The sequence below is a fragment of the Protopterus annectens genome, chromosome 14.part0 (genome assembly GCF_019279795.1).
Source record: "Protopterus annectens isolate FY-2018-M chromosome 14.part0, PAN1.0, whole genome shotgun sequence".
Lineage (NCBI taxonomy): Eukaryota > Metazoa > Chordata > Ceratodontiformes > Protopteridae > Protopterus > Protopterus annectens.
This window is the reverse complement of record NC_056748.1, coordinates 878,306,052-878,327,491: the sequence shown is the minus strand read 5'-3', so window position 1 is coordinate 878,327,491 and position 21,440 is coordinate 878,306,052. Positions and strand designations below refer to the sequence as shown.

General features: G+C 42.5%; 1 protein-coding gene across 1 annotated transcript in view; it reads right to left on the bottom strand.

Annotated features, from left to right (window-relative positions):
• The window catches only part of NOC3L (NOC3 like DNA replication regulator), an 825,940-nt gene that overhangs the window by 28,112 nt on the left and 776,388 nt on the right, over positions 1-21,440 (bottom strand). The gene's annotated exons all lie outside the window — the stretch shown is intronic.

The window sequence follows — 21,440 nt, the reverse complement described above, 5'->3', positions numbered from 1 at the left end:
TTCGAACATCTACATTTATGGTAGGTACAAAACTGTACTATGTTCTTCATCTCACATTGCTGCAGTCCTTACACTTGGGTAGAATCCCAAAACAGAGGTAAGGGAGGATGGCGAACTACAAGGAAGCAGGAGCTGCCAACATGCCCTGCAAAACAGCAGTGGCAAAACCAGCCCTGGATTTAGAGTAAAGTGGCAGGTGATAATGCCTAGAGAAAGTATGCACTGAACTCCAAGTAGCTGCCTCCAAAATATCCTTGGTTGCCACTCCCCTTAAAAAAGCTGTTGAAGTGGCAGTAGCCCTAGTGGAATGAGGCCTAATCCCAGCTGGAACCTCCTTGCCATGATGGGAATAACAGAAAGCAATGCAAAACCCAATCCACTTAGAAATAGTTTGTTTTGACACAGGCTTGCCCTGAGAACTCAAAGCAAAAGAAACAAACAACTGCTGAGACTGCCTGAACCCTTTAGTTCTGTCCAAATAATAACGCAACTGCCTGTGTACATCTAAAGTGTGCAAAATCTTTTCCCCTTTATTTTGGGGATTTGCATAAAAAGTAGGCAAATGAATAGTTTGGTTGAAAGCCACATTAGAAACCACCTTAGGCATAAAGGAAGGATTAGTACGTAATGATACCCTATCCTTATGGAAAATCAAGAAAGGCTCAACCGCCATAAGGGCCTGCAATTCAGAAACCCTTCTTGCAGAGGCAATTGCCAACAAAAAAGCAGTCTTCCATGATAAATATTTCAACTCAGAAGTAGCTGCAGGCCAAAAGGTTGTAGAGTGAGTTTCTCCAACACAAAATTGAGATCCCAAGCAGGAGTAGGAGCTCTTCGTGGGGGTCTTATATTCTTTGCCCCTCTAAGAAATTGCTTGAACAAAGGATGAGAAAACAATGGTGGGACACAATCATAGTGAGCCGAAATTGCTGCAGCATGAACCTTAATAGAAGAGAAAGACAAACCTTTGTCCAGTAACTCAGTAAGATATTGAAGAGCCACACTCAAATTAGGCTCAGAAACATCAAAATCTTTTGCTGCACTCCAAAATAAAAATCTCTTCCATTTATCTGCGTACACTTTCCTTGTACTAGGCCTTCTAGCTTCCAAAATCACATTCAAAACTTGTTGTGGAAGTTGAGACCCTCTATGGTTCAAAACAGAATATGCCAGGCTGTTAGGTGAAGAGAGTGAAGTTTGACATTCAGCAAATGGCTGTCCTCCTGTGACAACAGGTGTGGAATCGAAGGCAAAGGCCATGGAGGCTTCCGTACCAGACTTCTCAGTAATGGGTACCAGTGCTGTCGAGGCCAATCTGGAGCTATTAAAATCATCCTTGGCCTGTCCTGTCTGACCTTTAGAAGTACCTTTGGGAGGAGAGGCAGAGGAGGAAAGGCATACACATGAAGATTGCTCCAATTGAAAGAGAGAGCATCCACTTTCCAAGCTGTGGGATGAAACCTTTTTGTGCAAAACATTGGCAGCTGATGGTTTAGTGGAGAAGCGAACAGATCTATGTCTGGAGTTCCCCATGACACTGTCAATTTCTGAAATACATGAGGATCCAATTTCCACTGTGGGGATCCATAATTGTCTGCTCAACACATCTGCTAAGGAGTTCTGTGCTCCTGGCAGAAACCTTGCCTGAAGATTGAGCTGTAAACTGAGAGCAGTCTCCCACAAAATCATTGCTTGCCTGCATAGAGGATAAGAATGTTCCCCCTTGCTTGTTGATGTACCACATGACAGTTGTGTTGTCTGTTAGAAGCAACACCTGCCCTGGAAGAAGTAAATCCTTGAAAGCTATTAATGCAAACTGGACTGCTAACATCTCCTTCAGGTTGATATGTAGATGTTGTAGTCTGGCAGGCCACTTGTCTTGTATCCACTTTCCATTTAGATGAGCTCCCAAGCTTTGTCTGAGGCATCTGTCGTTAAAATCTGACTCGCCTCTGGCCGGGTCACAGAGAGTCCCTTGTTTAGGTGACATTCCTGAGCCCACCACAAAAATTCCTTTTGAATGCAAGGTATTATTTGAATGACAGTGTCTAGATCCTGGCAGTGCTGTGTCCATACATTTTGAGATACCATTGCAGCTTCCTCATATGCAGTTTGGCATTGGGAAGCACCAGAATACAAGATGCCATGAACCCTAAGGCTTGAAGGACTGTCCTTGCAGTCAGCCCGGACTGATGAGATAGCTGATGGAAGTAAAGGGATAGACTCTTTTGTTTGTCCGGGGTTAAAAAGGCCATCTGGGATGCTGTATTCAGTCTCACACCCAGAAAGCACATGTCCTGAGAGGGTACTAGACTGGACTTTATTTCGTTCACAGAATACCCTAGGCATCTTAGCACTGCTATCACATATTCCAAATGATGAAGAAGCTCTTCCCTTCCTTGAGCCAGAATCAGGCAGTCGTCCAAATAAGGACAGATCTGAATTCCTTTTAGCCTGAAGAAAGCTATCACTGGAGCCAGAACTTTCGTGAATACTCTGGGCGCAGTAGATAAGCCAAAGGGCAATGCAGAGAACTGATAGTGAGAAGTCCCAGCTCGAAAACGCAGATACTTCCTGCAACTTAGTCTGATAGGAACATGAAGGTAAGCCTCCTTGAGATCCAAAGTTACCATCCAATGATCTTTGCCCAGCAGAGGTAAAAGCTGCTGTAACGTCAACATTTTGAACTTGGGAATGTCCAGATAAGTGTTGAGGGTAGATAAATCCAAAATTGGTCTCCACGTGTTCCCCTTCTTTGGTACTAGGAACAGGCGAGAATAAAATCCTAGGCCCACTTCTGGCATAGGGACCGGCTGTATGGCCCCTATTTGGAGTAACAGAGAAACTTGCTTGTGAGCCTCTATTCTCTGTTGAGGAGGAACGTCTGGCATGCCTTTGAAAGGAGGCAAGGTATGGAAATAAAACCTGTAACCGTGGTGTATGATATCCAATACCCATCTGTCTTGGGTAATTAAACTCCAATTTTCTTTGAAAAGTGCCAACCTTCCTCCCAAAGGTGCTGCCAGACGAGAAGGCTCTGGCAGCTGAAAAGGTAGGTCATTGGGTCTGTTTACGAAAGGACTGACCCCTGCCCTCACCAAGACTGTGCAGGAGAACTCCCTGTTCTAGGCCTGAAAGAGCCCTGAGCTCTGCCCCTACCACGTCTAGATCTACCCCTAGACTGGGAATCATAAGAAGGATACGTCCACCCCTTAGTAGGCCAATTTCTACTAAACTTTGGAGGCTGGACCTGCAAAAAATCTTTAACAGTCTGCATAGACTTAGCCTTGTCTTCCATTTTCTTTAAAACTGCCTCAACAGGAGGACCAAACAACACGTCAGATTGTAAAGGAGCATCTAAAATCCTTGTTTTAACATGTTCAGACAAATTTTGATCCCTTAGCCAGGCGTGCCTGCGAAGAACTGACCCAGTGGCAGCCACCCTAGACGAGGCCTGTACAGCATCAAATCCACATTGCAAAGAATGCTTACCCACCTGTTCAGAAACACGCACTAAATCTTGCAACTCTTTACAATCAATACCTACAGCCAGAGCATCAACCTTAGACTTTAATTGTGAAAGGAGATAGTTCTGGTATTTCAACATGTGAAACTGGCAATTCAAAGCCCTCATAGCAAGAGTGGAAGAAGTATAAACTGTCTTTCCCCATCTATCCAAGGCCCTAGCCTCTTTGTCTGCAGGAACCGGATTCTTAACAACAGAAGCCTTAACACCCTTAGGCCCCTGACTAACAGTTTCTGGGTCAGCCCTAGGACTCTTAAAAAGATACTTATGAGCTTCAGGCACCCTGTAGTACCTATCCGGCTTAACAGGAGCAGGAGGCAAAGAATCAGGATTAAGAGAAGCTTCTGGAAAAACATCTTCTACCACATCCAAAACAGGAGGTATAGCCAAAGGCCTATGCTGGGGTAAAAACAAAAATTCCCTAAGCCTTTTCCTGGAATCAGAGAAGTCCTGACCTTCCCACTTAAAATGCTCCCTCATGGAATGAAGAGTTTCTGAAAAAGAAAAATCCTCAGGAGGAGTAGCAGAAGGAGTAGAATCATCCACATCAGAATCAGAATAAGGAGAGTACTCCTGCAAGTCTTCAGCCGAAGACTCTGAAACATCTGAAGCCTGCTCAAAACCCCCCAGCTCAGGCTCCAACCTAGGTCTCTTATCAGGAGGGGCATAGAACCCTAATTAAAGTAATCAAATCTTCTGCCATTTTAAGCATATGCTTCTTGGGCACAGTACCTGAAGAGCTAGGGGTAACACCAACTGAAGCCAAACCTGGCCTGCCCCTGGGAGAAGCCTTTGAAACAGAAGGAGAGGGCCTAGCCACCCTAGGAAGGGAGGGAGTATAGTAACCTGAGAAGGCCCCTCAGCCTGACTTGCCTCCTGAGAGGCCACATCTTGCAATAATAAGGTCTCACCCTGGGAACACAAAGAAACCTCCGGCGGAGCCACCGGCTCCACCGACACCTCTAAAGAACCGGCGTCCGGTACAGACGGTTCCTCTAGCCTAGGCTTAACTGCCTTGTCCTTGCGCTTCTTCGAAGAAGCGGGCGTCGGAGCATCCGACGGCATTTTATAATTACACCGCTTCCCAAAGACTAACCTTGCACAATCCAACCTTCTCTTTATAGTGCGTTTATTAAATCTAGCACAAGAGAGACAGCCAACAACGTCGTGCTCAGGCCCTAAGCAAGGAATACACAAAGTATGATAATCTCTATGCGGTATCTGTTTCCCACAAGAAATGCAATTATTGACTTTTTCTGACATCCGTAAATCACTGAGGCAAGAAAAACTAAAATATTCTAACGGGTACTTAGCCAACTTTAAACTCGGTCTGAAACTTTGAAATCAAAAAATCTCAGAACGCCAACCGGCACTTGCAATGCTGCTTCTGCATCGGCCCATGCGGCAAAAAAGACTGAGGATATGACGTCGGTCATGCGCATTTGTACCCTGACGTCCTGATGTCAGTCAAATGCGCCTTGACCGACGTCAGCCTTATACTTTGATATTCGGGCCGACCGAGGACAGCGGACTACCCCAAGTGTAAGGACTGCAGCAATGTGAGATGAAGAACATCTCAGGTAGCGGCTGACTGGCACTCATGCGAACTGCTTCTGCTTCGGGCTCCTCAACAGGAAAGACTGATGTAATAGCGTTGGCTGCCTAATTTTATACCACTGACAACCTGACGTCAGTCCTAGAGCGACAGCAACCGAAGCAGAAATACTAAGCCTCTAGTATTCGAGCAGATTGAGGGCTACCCCTGGCAGGATAACCCAAGTGTGATGACTGCAACAGTGAAACACGAAGAACATCTAAGTGAATGGGAGATGGTTCAGGAAATTCCTTCTGTAACAACTCTCAGTATTTGCTCAGGGAATGAGAAACCTCAGTGTTCTCCAACTGAAAACATTGACACACTTTGGAACTAGCCTCAGACCAAGAAAACTCCAACAGGGAGAACCAGAAATTGAACCCTCCTCTGAGTCTGAATTACAAAACTAAGGAGATGCTGATGTACCTGTCAATTCATCTTCCTGTCCAGATAGAGAATCTTGAATCTCTTCAGGAAAAGAGGTATACTTCTTACCAGGAAATAGTTTATAAGAAGGATCAGCAGCCTAAAATAAACACAGTAAACTACTCCTATCTATGGAAATCTAAGGAGGAGTAAACACGTTAAGTTTTTTTTTTTTGCTTAAATGTTTTTATTGATTTTACAAACAGAATTCAGTTTCATAACTTTGCAATATGAAACAATTTACTCAGGTTAATAATTATATACAGTCAACCACTACAAAATCTAAATAAACTACTTACAAAGGTGTCCAAGTTTAGAAGATATTACTCATTTTTACACTTAAAATGTAATTTCATGAGATATTACAGTCATTTCTCTATTATTTTGTTCACTTTTTTCTACAATTTGTAGTAAGATGTGGTTCTTTCTGTTCTCATTCTAATGGTTCTCATTTCAATTCATGATACATTCAATAAAATGTTTGTGCATTCTTTAAATGTGAACGAAGTTGCACTTTTACAATTTGTAGTAATGGTTTTGCGTGCTATAGCAGTAGTGTCCATAAAATTGAAAACTTTGTTCTAGCAACACATTGGGGTATGGCAGCATTAAACAAAATCAAAGACTTAGACAAATGGAAATTATCATTAAAAATATTTGCAAGAAAATAATAAACTTTATCCCAAAATGGTTTAAGTAAATGACAATCATAAAACACATGCCTCCAATCTGCTGCAAGTTCCTTTTGCATCTCCAATATGCTACATTTTGTTTAAACATTATTTCTATTTTATGTGGTGTTATATAGGACCTATGGATAAATTTTCATTTGAACAGTTTCCATTTCAATGAAAGAGATGTTTGCTTTGTAGAGAGAAGTATTAATTTCTTGTTGTCATTTGGCATTTGGTTATTTATTGTTTTATATTAGTCGCAAAGATTCTCTGTATGATATAATTTTGTTTTCTTAATATTTTTTTAGATGTTTGATAAGTAACCTTTTCCATGAACAGCATGTGTTGTTGAAAAGACCAAGTGTTCCATACATTTAGGTATATTTTGTCTGATTAATTACATTGTCTCTATTCTGTTTAAAATGTACTGTCTTATATCCTGTATGTTTAGCCATAGATCATTACTTAAATCAAATTTGTTTCTTATTTGTTCCATTGTTAAAACTTTTCCAGAGTCTAGTAACTGATGCCAATAAGTCAGTCAGTGCTTTCTAAGAATCTTGATTATATCTATATCAAAAGTTTTAACATTATTGTGTGTGCATGCAATAGGATATATCAAGAATGACCAAGCTTTTACGTTGGGATTCCTATTCATAAGGCTTGTATATCCTTTTAATATGCTTTTTATAAACTTAGAATGTATGTGCTTCTGTTTGTTTTCTGTAAAATGTTCTCTCACCACCCACAGAAAAGTATCTGATACCAACTCAGTATATTGCGATAGTAATTTAAGACCTGATTTTAGCCACATCTTTTCGTGTATGTTTTTCCATCTGACAGAAATCATTATTTACCCATACTGATATTGTTTTTATACTAGATGAAAGTGCATACATTTCTATATCTGGAAGACTGATTCCTCCTGCTTCCCAGTCATTTAAGTGATGATTCAATGCTATTCTAGGTTTATTGGGATACCATAAGAAGTTTAGCATTTGTTTATTAAATTGTTTTAAGACTTAGGAGGAGGTATAGAAAAGGCTTGTATGAAGTATATTGTTTCTGGAAAAATAATCAATTTAATTATATAATGCCTGTCCTCCATTGCAAAAAAATATATATTTATTCCATTTTTTGAATGAGTGTTTTAATGTTATTTAGAATAATAGTTTATTTTATTGTCTTACCTAGTTCATCTGTTAATGTAACCCCTAAGTATTTTACTTTTTCAGCAGCTATACATTTAGAAAAATCCTTACTCGTGTCTTTCTTATTAGAATTTATAAGTAATATCTGTGTTTTAGTTACACACACTGTGAAAGTAGCAGACTCCAAATCAGACTTCAGACCAGTGACAAATGAGGTACCACAGGGTTCAGTCCTGGGTCCTCTCCTGTTTGGTATCTACTTCTCTGCAGTACAGGCTAACACAAGAGGTCTTTGGCTAACTAAATTCGCAGATGACTGCAAACTAGGAGCCATAATTGAAACTCCTAACGATGTGAACATCCTACAAAAGGGCCTCACTGAGACAGATGGCTGGTGTCAAAGACATGGTCTCAAGCTCAATGCCAAAAAGTGCATCGTCATCCCCTTTGGTAAAAATTCTGTACCCATGAACTACCACATAGGTGGTAGTCTACTTAACACCGAAAGTGTGATAAGAGACCTTGGGACACAGGTGGACAGTAGTCTCTCCTTTGATAATCACATCATCAAAGTGGTCAGGAAATCCTTCTACGTGGCACACCTCATCACAAAAGGTTTCTCATTCAGAAAAAAAGAGGTCATTGTTCCCCTCTACTCATCACTCATTAGACCCATTATAGAGTACAACGCCCCTTTTGGTATGTACCTCACAAGACATCTACAACTGGAAAGGCTGCAAAAATACCTCACAAAGAGGATTACTGGCCTCAAACAGATGCCTTACGCACACAGTCTCAAAAAACTCCAGCTTTATTCCGTCGCATATCGCCTACTCAGAGGCGATCTCTGCCTAACATACAAAGCTATGTCAAACCCAGAGCTGTTGGACATGCTCCACTTAAAGAAATCCCAATCCCTCCGAGCTACACGCCCTAGGGACCTAAACCTTGTCACCACAATAAACAGAACATGCTGGAGGGATAGATTCCTGTCCCAGAGACTTCCCATACTCTGGAACAGACTACCTATCTATGTCACACAGAGCTCCTCATTAGCACTCTTCAAGAAAAATCTTGATGATTGGATGGGTAATAGGAAATTCACTCCGGGGATCACTTCTGTGGTTCTGCTTCTCAGGGGCACAGGAAAATAATTTTCTTGGGTGGCGAAAGCCAGGGTACATTTTTGGCTAGGCTTGTATAGGCCCTAGGGCCAATAGCCTAGTACCTACCTATGAACCTAAGACCCAAGAGTTTCTGAAAGTATTCAATTAAATTTAAGAGAGTTTTTAAAGAGATGTTACCATCCTTAAAAGTTAATAATAATAAAAGAAAACCAGTAGTGCAGCTTAGACTTGATGCCTCCAGTCCCCCTGGGATTAATGGCAAAGCCCCCATGCTAAAGGATAACACTGTCCAAGCTGCAAAATCCTTTACTAATGCACTCTACGGGCACCTACAAGAATGCATGGATCATGCTATCCCAAAAGAAAACCAAGACTCACTCCTCCAAGAAAAGGAAACCAGTCTGGTGGACCCCTGCCAAAAACAAGCTATACAATAGAAGAAGGAAACTAGTACAGAAAAGAGTAAAATCCCATGAAGGGAAGACATCCCTGATCAGTATCAGCAAGAAACTACGATCCCTCATAAAATCATCCAATGCTAGCTTCAAAAGAAAAATTGCCACGGACTCCAAAGATAACTAACAAGGCATTCTTTAGCTATGTCAAGAATCTAAGTGACAATTCTCAGATCTGCTCGGAGTTACGTGAAGAATGGCACAAAATACACTGAACCAACTGATCTAGCCAACATCCTGGCAGACAGGTTCAGTGCAAACTTCACCCCCCTCTCACCCCCAAAAGGGCCTGTAACTATACCAGAAGAATGTAGTGCCCCTGAAATCACAGACACTCAGGTTAAAACAGCCCTCTCCAAAGCCAAAAACACAGCATCAATGGGACCGGACGTGTCCCAAGCTGTGTCCTACACGAGCTCAAAGATGAACTAACCCCTCACCTAAACACACTGTTTAAACTCAGCCTCTTCACAGGCTACGTGTCCACAGAGTGGTGCACAGCAACGGTTATTCCACTCCACAAAGGTGGAGCCACAACGGACCCCGGGAATTATCTCCCTATAAGCCTGACTAGCTTGGTCTGCAAGGCTATGGAGCGCATCATCATGGATCTCATTAACAGAGACATCGGAAACCTCCAAACACTGGACCCTACCCTGTTCGGCTTTGTTAAGGGCACATCATGCCTCTTAAACCTGGTGAACGTCTTTGAGACAGTTAGAAAGGCTATAGACGAGGGAAAGGTGGTCCACACAGCATACCTAGACCTCACAAAGGCCTTCAACACCATTCCCCACTCATATATTATAGACAAGTTCCCCAGCCTGAACATAAACCCCTACGTCACGAGATGGGTTGCCAACAGGCTCACAGACAGAACCCACATGGCAAGAGTTGCGGGAGCTAGGTCTGACTCTAAACCGTTTACAAGTGGCGTTCCCCAGGGCTCAGTCCTAGGACCCCTCCTGTTCGGCATATACTTTTCAGAGGTACAGGCAAGTACAGGAGGGCTATGGCTGACCAAGTTCGCAGATGACTGCAAACTAGGGGCTATAATTGCCTCTCCGGCTGACAGAGAAACCCTCCAAAAGGGTCTCACTGAGACAGATACCTGGTGTCAAAATCATGGCCTCAAGCTAAATGCCAAAAAGTGCGTAGTCACCCCCTTTGGAAAAAACAAAGTACCCATAAACTACTCATAGGTGGTAGCCCCCTAAATACGAAGACATAATAAGGGATCTGGGAACCCAAGTAGATAGTACCCTCTCCTTTGATAATCACAATGCCAAAGTGGTTAGATAATCCTTCTATGTGGCCCATCTAATCACAAAACGGTTTGCATCCAGATCAAAAGAGGTCATTGGGACCATCTACGCATCACTCATCAGACCCATCCTAGAGTACAATGTCCCATTTGGGATGTACCTTATAAGACACCTGCAACAACTAGAAAGACCACAGAAGTTCCTCACCAAGAGGATCACTGGCCACAAGCAGATGGCCTATGCAGCTCGACTGAAGAAACTCCAGCTGTACTCGGTTGCATAACGCCTACTCAGAGGAGATCTCTGCCTGACATATAAGGCCATGTCCAACCCAGAATTGATGGACATGCTCCACCTAAAAAAAACATATCCCCTCGAGCCACAGGCTCCAGGGATCTAAACCTCACCACGACAATAAATAGGACGTGCTGGAGGGATAGATTCCTGTCCCAGAGACTTCCCATGCTCTGGAACAAGATTCCAATCTACATTAGGCAGAGCTCCTCGCTAACCCTCTTCAAGAGAAACCTTGACGAGTGGATGGGAAACAGAAAGTTTACCCCAGGGATCACTTCAATGGCTCTGCTGGACAGAGGCACAGGGAACTAATCTAAGGGGGCAGCAAAAACCAACACATTCTGGCTAGGCTTATAAATGCCTTCGGGCAGATAGCCTAGTACCTACCTATGAACCTATGACAATATTTCAATTTTTAGTGAATTAAAAAGACAGGCTAATAACTTATAAGATGTTTTATTATTATTTTTTAAATTTATATTTGAGTTGTTTTAATTTGTTTTCATGGATTACGTCGAATTCTTTAAGACAATGTAGTAGGTGTCAGAGTTTAAGGTTTACGATTGGTTGTTTGCCTTAAGATACATCATGTTTAAAGTATTTAATTGGATACGTTTTACATTTCGAATAGTTCTGAAGTCTTTTAATTAATAAAGATGAAAGCGCTTAACTATTCATGTGATTGTTCTCTAAAATTTACATCTTGCACTGCTGGTTTTCTTTAATTTTTGGTTGAATAATATACTAGTATTTTCAGGTACTCCAGGTAGATTTTATTTGTTATCCTTTAAGGTTAACAAAATATCATCTGCAAGAAAATAAACTTTCACTTCCAAACTACTGTCAATTTGTGTACCCTTAATATTCTTATACATTCGAATATAACTTGCAAAAGGTTCAATTACTAAAGCAAATAAAAATGAAGACATGGGCATACCTGTTTTGTACCTTTAGTAATTTCTAAAGATTTAGACCCGCGGTGGTGGTGCTGCAGTAGCGTTGTCACCTCACAGTAAGACGCTGTCCGGTTCGATTCTCAGCTAGAGCGTCTTCTGCGTGGAGACATGCGTGAATGGGCATACCTTCGTTGAAGGTTGTGTCAGGCTTGGCAAGCCGGTACGTAAAAATTAACTGCCAATCATTAGCGGACCGGAGTTCCGCTGTGGCGACCCCTAACCGGGAAAAGCCGAAAGACAAGTAATTTCTAAAGATTTAGAAAAGCATGATCCAATCTTTATATCTGCTAAGGATTTTTCATAAAGTGATTTAATTATTAGTGTGAATTTTTGAGAAAAAACATATTCTTCTAGAATTGACCATAGATAATCCAAGTGGACAGAATCAAAGACACTATTTATGTCTAAACTGACTAATAATACAAAAAATACCATTAATATAATGTAATCAAGTAAAGATATAATTATTTTAATGGTATCACATATATTTCTGTCTTTTATAAAGCCAATTTTATTTATTTATTTACATTTGTTTACTGGGTAATTCCAACTGGACCCAAGTCCTTTTTCAGCAGAGGCACAGGGAGAAAAGCTCCACAGAGCAATAAATGAGCAGCAGAGTAAATGAAGAACAATTGAATATACATACAATAGCAAACAATACATACTGCAGCAAACATTAGATATACATTCAATATGAAATATAGTAATGAACAGCTATACCAATATCTCGCTAGAGGCTAGGAATAAAGGTAGTATGTATATACAGATAGTACTAAGCTCAAATGGATACTGTTTTAAACTCATAAACCTAATTCTTGTACACAAATATTGCACTAAACTCAAACAGATATAAATCAGATGCTCCACATGAAGGTGGAACAAGCTAGACAGGCTAATGGGATGGAAGGGGAAGATAAAGGAGTAAGTCGTATTCGTGGTAGTGAGAGGAAGCTAGGTGCAAATCAGTTGGATAAGTATTTGGAGTTGAGATGAAGTGAGGTAGTTAAGCATGTTATAACAAGTCTGAGAGATTGAGTAAGAAGGGAAGGGTAAAGGGTGACCCAGAGCCTGCAGAGAAAGGAATGCAATGATCAGACAGTGTGAGGCAGGGTGGCGAGGGGAGAGGAAGGGGAGGTAAACAGGAGGATTACTAGTCGGATTGGTGCATGGGCATAACCAGAGACTTTTTAAGCGAAGTTTTAGTGCAGTCTTGAAGTGATCGCAAGAAGGCAATGTGGTTATTGGGGGGGGGGGGGGGCTGTTCCATAATCTGGATATGACGCAGGAGAATAGTGCTTCTCCTGCTGAGTTCTTGGGTCTGGTCACTAGCAGTAGATTTTTGCTGCTGGAGCGTAGTGGTCTAGTGGAGCAGTAGGGCTGGAGAAGGTTTTGAAGGGATGGGACTTTAAGAGGATAGTTTACTAACTTGTGGGTGAGAGAGAGTTGATTCAGGCAAAGATGTTGAGGGAGTTCAAGCCAGTCAAGTTCCCCAAGTGAGATACAGTGATGGCTGCAATAAGATGCACCAGTGGCAAATTTAGCAATTTTATTGCAGCAAGTCTTGAGCTTGTTTAGGTCTGTTTGTTTAAGGTAGGTAAGTATAGGAGAGGCATAGAGTAAAGTGGAGATTAGGTGGGAATTGGCAGCAGAAGTTCTGGCTGTCTTGGTGAGGAATTGTTTGTTTCTGTACAATGCACATAGTTTTTTTTGTGAACCTTTTTTGTGGTAAGAGAAATGTGAGTGTCAAATCTGAGATTATCAATCTCAACACCAAGTAGTTTGGGGTGCTCTGTTGGGGAGATGACAGTATTGAAATAGAATATTAAAGTGGGGGATAATTGGGTTAAATTTCGTGGATTGGAAGATAAAGAGTTTAGTCTTGTTCGGCTTGAGTAATAACTGGACATTAGATAGCCAGACTTCAACAGATAAAAAGGCTACCTATGTGATCTTGTGAAGTTCAAGTATAGTTGGGCCTGAGCAGTTGAGGGTGGAATCATTTGCATACTGTATAAGAGAAGCATGCTTGGTGGCTGTGAATAGATAATTGAAGAGTGAGAATAGTAGGGTACCAAGGATGGAGCCTTGGACAACACAGAGTGTTACAGAAAGTCGAGGAGATAGGTCATTAAGCCAGACAACTGATTGTTGGTGGCCAGTTGGACAGCTGTGAAACCAAACAGTAGCTGACTGGGAAAAGGACAGGTCAGTGAGAACAGAGATTAGTAGTTTATGTGAGACCATGCCAAAAGCATTGGATAGATCCAGAAATACAGCAGAGGAGAACAGGCCATTATTTTTATGATGAAGGATAGCGGTAGTGAAAGGGAGCAAGCTGGTAGTAGTGCTGTGGTATGGCCTGAAGCCATGCTGGGTGCTGGAGAGGAGGTTATTATCTAAGAGGAAGTCTAAGACTTGAGAATGGATGCATTTCTCAAGTATCTTGGAAAGTGGAGAAAGGATGGCTATGGGGCGGTAACTAGAAAGTTCAGTGGAGGAGCCACCTTCATGGAGGGGAATGATGTGGGATATTTTCCACAGTGTGGAGACGTAATCGGTCTTCATCAAAAAGCAAAAATACAGAATGGATAAGCTAGGGCTTCTGCTGCTACTTTTAGGTATTCAGAGGGGAGATTGTCAGCTGCAAGTTTTGTAGGCTTAAGTTTCAATAGAAGTTTTTTTTTTTTTATATAGGAGGTAGGTACTGATGAAAATGAAAAGACCTTGGGCAGAGTATTTGGCCTTGATGTGGAGAGGGTGGGTAGAGCGTTGTGTTGTTTAGTCAAAGACAGAACGGTTTCAGTAAAGTGTTTATCGAATGATTCAGCAACACTGCTGGAGGAAGAAGGAATGGTAGTTGGGTGGGGTGCCTACTTCACCTGGGTGGAGAATGGAGTTTATTGTGGACCAGATGGGAGGAGTTTATGGCAGACTGATAATATTGGGCTATATCTTCTTTTATTGCTTTTTGACCTTACAGCGCAACTCTAGGAATGACTGTCTAGAGGAGGAGGGTTTTAAGTGCCAGTGCTCCTAGGCCTTCTCTCTGATTTTCATTGGAGCCCTGGTGCTTTTTTGTAGCCAAGGGAAGTACTATATTTTGACTCATTTCATATGGGGGCATGTGTATTTAGGATGTTTAGGAAGGTGGTATTGAAGAAAGGGATGGCTTCATTCAGATTGAGGTACTTTAATGGTGTCCAATCACATTTTTGAAGGGATGAGACAAAGAAGAGAGGGTTAAAGTTTACCCTATTTCAGATTTGCCTATAGATGATGGGTTTAGCACAATTTTAGTGGTGTTTCAGAAGGAATGTTGGAGTGTGGTCACTGAGGCTGTTTGGTAGACAGCCAGCTAAGTACGAGTGAGGGTCTTTATTGACTAACATCCAGTCGAGAGTAGTATGTTTCTTAGAGTTTTTATATATCTGGGTAGGAGACTGTATTAGTTGGGAGAAACCATGAAGGTTTAGGTGGTGGGCTGGATGACTGTTACTACAAGATAGCCAGTTGATATTAAAACCATCTAGGAGTATGATTTCCTGGGGTAGGGAATGGTTAGTCCAGTTCAGGAGGTTTTCCAGGGGTGGGATGTTTTGGCCAGGTGGGAAGTAGCATCTTATGATGTTGTTTTATTTGGGTTTAGTCTGAGGTTGGCATATAGGATTTCTTAATTTCCAATGTGGGTGGCAGATGTGTTTAAGCATTTGGATGTTGAGGTGGTGTTTAAACATTAGAGCCACACCACCCCCCTTTCTTAGATAGTCTATCTACTCGAAGAATGTTATAACCTGTTGGGAGTATTTCCTCACTTCTGATGTGAGGTTTGAGGCAGGTTTCGGTCAGGATGAGAATATCAGGAGAGTATAAAGCTATGTTGGTGTTTAGGTCATGAGTTTTATTAGTTATACTTCTGATATTTAGACATATGAAGAGGAGGTCAGATGGCTTTCTGTTGGATGTTAGCTGCAAGAAGGAGCAGCTATTAGGCAGATTTTTAGGTCAGGAGTTGGTAATGGTAGGACCAGGGTTAGGGTGGCTATCACTACTGATGGTAATTTAGATAGGGCAGTAAACATAAGTTTTATTAATCTGGTAATTAACCTTCATAGGTTGATACTAGGCTATCTGCCCTTGGGCATTTATAAGCCTAGCCAGAGTGTGTTTGGCTTTTGCCACCCTTTTAGATTAGTTGACTGTGCCTCTGTATAGTAGGTCACAGAAGGTAGCCCTTTTAAGGTTTGTTTACTGTACCTCTGTCAAACAGCGACACAGAAGAGATCCCAGGGGTAAACTTACAATCTCCCATCCATTCGTCAAGATTTCTCTTGAAGAGGGTCAGTGAGGGGCTCTGCCTGACATGGATTGGGATTTTGTTCCAGAGTGAGGGGAAACCTCTGGGATATGAATATGTCCCTCCAGCATGTCCTATTTATTTCTGTGCTGAGGCTCAAGTCCCTGGAGCGTGTAGCTCTAAGGGATTTAGATTTCCTGAGGTGAAGCATGTCCATTAATTCTGGGTTGGACATGGCTTTATACATCAGACACAGATCACCTCTGAGTAGGCAGTACACAACTGAGTAGAGCTGGAGTTTCTTTAGCAGAACTGCATAGGGCATCTGTTTGAGCCCCTTGATCCTCTTGGTGAGATACTTTTGGGGTCTTTCTAGTTGCTGAAGGTGTCGGGTAAGGTACATCCCAAACGGGGCATTGTACTCAATTATGGGCCTGATAAGTGATGAGTAGAGGGGCACAATGACCTCTCTTGATCTAGATGTGAACCCTTTCATGATAAGGTGGGCTATATAGAAGGTCTTTCTAACAACTTTGGCAATGTGATTGTCAAAGGAGAGATTGCTATTTACTTGGGTCTCCAAGTCCCTAATTACTTCTTCCGTACTTAATGGATTACCACCTATGTGGTAATTTGTGGGCACTTTGTTTTTTCCAAAGGGGATGACTATGCACTTTTTGGCATTTAGCTTTAGGTCATGGCTCTGGCACCAGTTATCCGTCTCTGTGAGACCCTTTTGGAGGATGCTTGTGTCAGTCTGAGAGTCGATTATAGCACCCAGTTTGCAGTCATCTGCGAACTTGGTCAGCCATAGTCCACCCGTGTTAGCCTGTACCCCGGAAAAATATATACAGAACAAGAGAGGTCCCAGGACTGAGCCTTGTGGGACACCACTTGTAACTGGTTTAGAGTCTGACATGGCACCTGCTATTCTGACCATGTGGGTTCTATCCCTGAGCCAGTTTGCAACCCATCTTGTGACATAGGGGTTGATATTTAAGCTGGTGAGCTTATTTATGATGCCCGAGTGGGGTATTGTGTCAAAGGCCTTTGCGAGGTCCAGTTAGGCTGTGTGGACTACCTTCCCTTCATCTATGGCTTTGGCAACTGTTTCAAAGAAGTCGACCAGGTTCAAGAGGCAAGATCGGCCCTTAACAAAGCCGTACTGGGTAGGATCCAGTGTCTGGAGGTTCCCAATGTCTTTATTTATGATTTCCATGATGATATGCTCCATAGCTTTGCAGACCAGGCTAGTCAGGCTTATAGGGCGATAGTTTCCGGGGTTTGTTGTGGCACCACCTTTGTGGAGTGGGACCACTGTTGCTGTATGCCATTCCTTGGGAACATATCCTGTAGTAAGGCTGAGATTGAACAGTGACTTTATATGAGGGTTTAGTTCTTCTTGGAGCTCATGTAAGACGCAGCCCGGGACACCGTCTGGTCCCATTGATGCTGTGATTTTAGCTTTGGAGAGGGCAGCTCTCACCTGTGCATCTGTGATCTCAGGAAGGCTACACTCTGTTGGGATAGACATTTGCTCTTTTGGGGGGAAGGGGGGGGGGGAGTTTGCACTGAACCTTTCTGCCAGGATGTTGGCAATGTCTGTGGGTTCAGTGAATTTTTTGTCATTTTGCACTAACTCAGAGCATATCTGGGAGTTGCCTCCCAGGTTTCTGGCATAACTAAAGAAGGCCTTGTGATTATCTTTAGTGTCTTCTACAATTTTTCTTTCAAAGCTGGCCTTAGAAGATTTTATGAGGGATCGTAGTTTCTTGCTAGTACTGATCAATGATGCCTTCCCTTTTTGGGATTTTGCTCTGTCAAATAGTAGCTTTTTCCTTCTGTTGTATAGCTTATTTATGGCCGGGGTCCACCAGTTTGGTCTCCTGCCTTTGGAGGAGTGAGTCTTGGTTTTATTTGGGATAGCATGCTCCATGCATTCCTGTAGGTGTCCATAGAATGCTTTTGTAAAGGATTCTGCATTTTGGGCCGTATTGTCCACTGGCCCGGGGGCTTTGAAGGATTCCACCTCAGTTTTGAGAAGTGTGAAGTTTGCATTTGAGAAGTTCTTCACCGTGGTTTCCTTGGCTAGGGGTGGGGACGGAATATGGATGTCCAGTGAGATTTGTTTATGGTCTGATCTTACCAATGAGGGGTATACCTCTGGTGTGGAACATAGAGACCCCATGTTGGTGATGACCAGATCCAGTATGTTTTCCCCTCTTGTGGGAGTGGTGACCAGTTGTTCCATAGCATTTGAGTTTATAAGTTCTAGGAACCATTGGGTGAGGGTGTTTGGGCTTGAGTAGTTTTCCCAATCGAAGTTTGGGTAGTTGACGTCACCCAATATAATAGTGTTTGGAGAGACCTTCATATTCTCCAGTGTTCTCAGGAAGGCCGATTGAGGTTCCTGTGTTTGGGAGGGTGGTCTGTAGCAGGCTACAAACTGAAAGGCAGTTTTGCCCACTGTTAGTTGCACATGGATGGTCTCTGAAGCTTCGTGCAGTGCCACTAACCTGCAGGTGTGGGTATCTTTGATAAATATGGATACTCCCCCTCCTTTTGTGGTTCAGTCCGAGTTTTGGGGCCGGAAAGCATGGTATGAAGTATAGCCTGGTAGTGCTGGGGTGCTCTTGGGAGCCTTGAACCAGGTTTCTGTTACTGCACAGATATCGATATTCTCCATACTGAGGAGAGTCTCGAGTGTGTGCATCTTGAGGTTTAGAATTCTGGCGTTGAGCAGCATTACCTTTTGTTTTTTTTTCTTTGTGTTGTCTATGGGGGTGGGTTTGTCTTTTGAGCCTTGCCTAAAAAAGGCACTATGGAGGAGGCAAGAGCCTTAGCCGGTATTCGAAAACCCAGGGGCGACAGGTGCAAGCCGTCCCTAGCAAAGCAACGTGGCTTGTCGAGCATGTCATCCCAGGCTGACAGACACTGGATCCCCTTTGAATGACACCAATACTTTAGCCAATTGTTAAAATTGATCATTTTGTCTTTATACTGTGGCATCATTCTTGGTGAGGGTAAGATGCTACTCAAGGTCAGCGTCATACCGGCCTGGGCTACATGATCAAAGAGCTCCTGTACATCTTTTTTCATGTAGTCCAGGGAGGTATGTCTCAGGTCATTCACACCAGCATGGACAATGATGGAGTCATACTTGTACTTGCTTTGGAGTGACCCGAGTGCTTGTGTTATGTGGCGGATCCTGGCACCCGACAGGCAGCTTACAGTGACCTTCTCCTTGTTCAGCCTGGTGAGTGGGATGTCAGTGTGTCTGACAACAGAGTCACCTATTACAAGTGTATTAGGTGTGTTGTTTAGCTTTAAGGGCTGTGACTGTGTGGCACACTGACTTTGTGAGCTATGTGCTACGTGGATATTGTTTTGTGGTAGGTGTTGCTTGGATGTCTGCTTTGGAGGTCTCTGCTGCTTAGGCAGATTTTTATTTAGAGCCTCTGAGTATGTTTTTGTGTGTTTATGTGTTTGGTTTGCTGATGCGATAGGTCTATGTGAGACTGGATTTCTGGTGTGTGTGGTTACCTTCTCCTCCTAACAGGCTGCGCCAGTACTGTGTTGAGAGAGCTTAGCCTCCAGTTTGGCTATATAGTTGCATCTCTCACATATATATGAGTTTGTTGGGAGGAGGAGAGGGTGGTCTGTATACATAAGGCAGTTGTAACATTGCCTCAAAATTCCCAGATTCACCAGCTAGACTGAAGAGTAAACTCGAAACTGACCTTTGGACATGCCTGAATAATATAGGGAACTACTTATTGACTGATCAGAAAGAACCAATAGGTAGCAAGTACTTAGAAGGAGTATAAGAGGATGTAGTGCTTTAGTTTGTGTTTACCTATGAGATTACTTATACGAGCAAGTAAAGGGCTTTAGAATGAAAATAGAGTGCTTAATTAGAGATTTAGAGCAGTTCTAAGGGAAAAAGTGAAGAGTAGACTGTGGAGCCAGGAATAGTTAAAGCGGCTCTGCCCGACGCTGCTCTGTGCACAAGACTGCGCTAAAAGAGGGTTGCAGGGTTTTAAGAGATAGAGATCGAGTTTAGAATTGACCCAAAATGGCCAATAAAACTACAGCTTCTAGGCAGTAACCACTCCTACAGGGACAGGCAGGCTGTTCAGTCTGTCATATTTTAGGGATTTTATTTTTGTTTGAATGTAACAGGTGACTGGTAGTACAGTGGGTGTATTAGGATGGAGATTGTGATGGTATGACAAGTGTAATTAATAAGTGGGTGACGGACAGAACTGACAGTAAGGGTGCAGTGTTAGCGGTTATGTCTATTCTGGAGTCCTGGTAGGATGCAAGATGTGCAAGAAGAGTGCAGGTAAGGAGTGTAAGCACATTAGGCAGTAGCATGACTGTGTCAGGTGAGCAGTTAGATTGGAAGTGGGTGGGGTACTGTGGGGAGCAGAGGAGATAAGTTCCTAGTTTGTTCTGATTGGCTGCTGGTTAATGGGAGGGGTTAGTGTCTACAATAAATCTAGATGTAGTGGGGGTGGGTGGGGTGCAAAGTGAGCCAAGAATCAGAAAAATGAATACCAGTTCTATAATCCAAATAATTAGCTAAAAGCACACTTTAAGAAATTCCTGAGGTCTAATGGCGTACCAGCGGGCAGAATTCAATTGCTAAAAAGCCCTTGTGTCCTGATGGGAGACTAGTAATTTAAAGGTGTCTCCATACACAGCAGGAACCTAATATAGACTTAAGTATTGGAAAAGAGTATGTAGCAAAAGGGTGTGAACCAGGTGCAATGCAAATAAACCAGCGGAAAACCATGAGTGAAGGCCTCAGAGGGGGTGAGTAGTAATACAAACTCTACTTGTAAAGTGAAGGAGAGAACAGACAGACAAGTTTATTAAGGTTGGGAGTGTGTCTTCACATTGACTTGCTTATTAGTAAGCCAGTTTGTGCACACATTAGAGTAGGGAGATACATTCGCAATGAAGGGGAATGTACAGAGATGCAAATAAACAGGTGGGGCTCAACTGATACAAAACTAAGGTAAACAGCACTGAAAGGTCTGCTTGACAATTAATTTTAGTCAGAGAGAATATGAAGGACCTGAATTAAGTGTATACTGTCTAGTGGACAGTTAGGATTACTGCACTAGCTGGGGGGGGGGGGGGGGGCACAAGGCTCAAACAGTCAGTTTTATTAGCATGCTGAGATCTACTAAGTGACACTGCTAATGTTAAAGCTTCACTATCATAACAGATACATGGAGAATGCCTGGGTGGACTGACCCTGCTCTTTAGGCTCAAAAGGTATATCCTAGTTCTGCAGTATTGACTCCTCCTTAGACTGTGTGGGTGGGGTGGTAGCTGCAGACTGCAGAGTTGCTTGAGTGTGCTCAGTGAGCAGAATTCAATTGCTGAAGAGACTTGTGTCCTGATGGGAGAATAGCAATTTAAAGGTTTGATCTTTGTCTATTAATAATGGAAGTAGTTGTTTAATCCTAGCTGCATGTGTTGCCATAAACATTTTATAATCAAATTTAATAAAGATATAGATGTGTAAAATGAACATTCCTTTGCATTTTTATCTGGTTTGAGAATTGGTGATACTATTGTACATTTCCAAGGAGGGGGAATATTTTTGTTTTCTTTTTACTTTCCTTTACTAATGTAAACACTTCTAATAGTAATGCCAG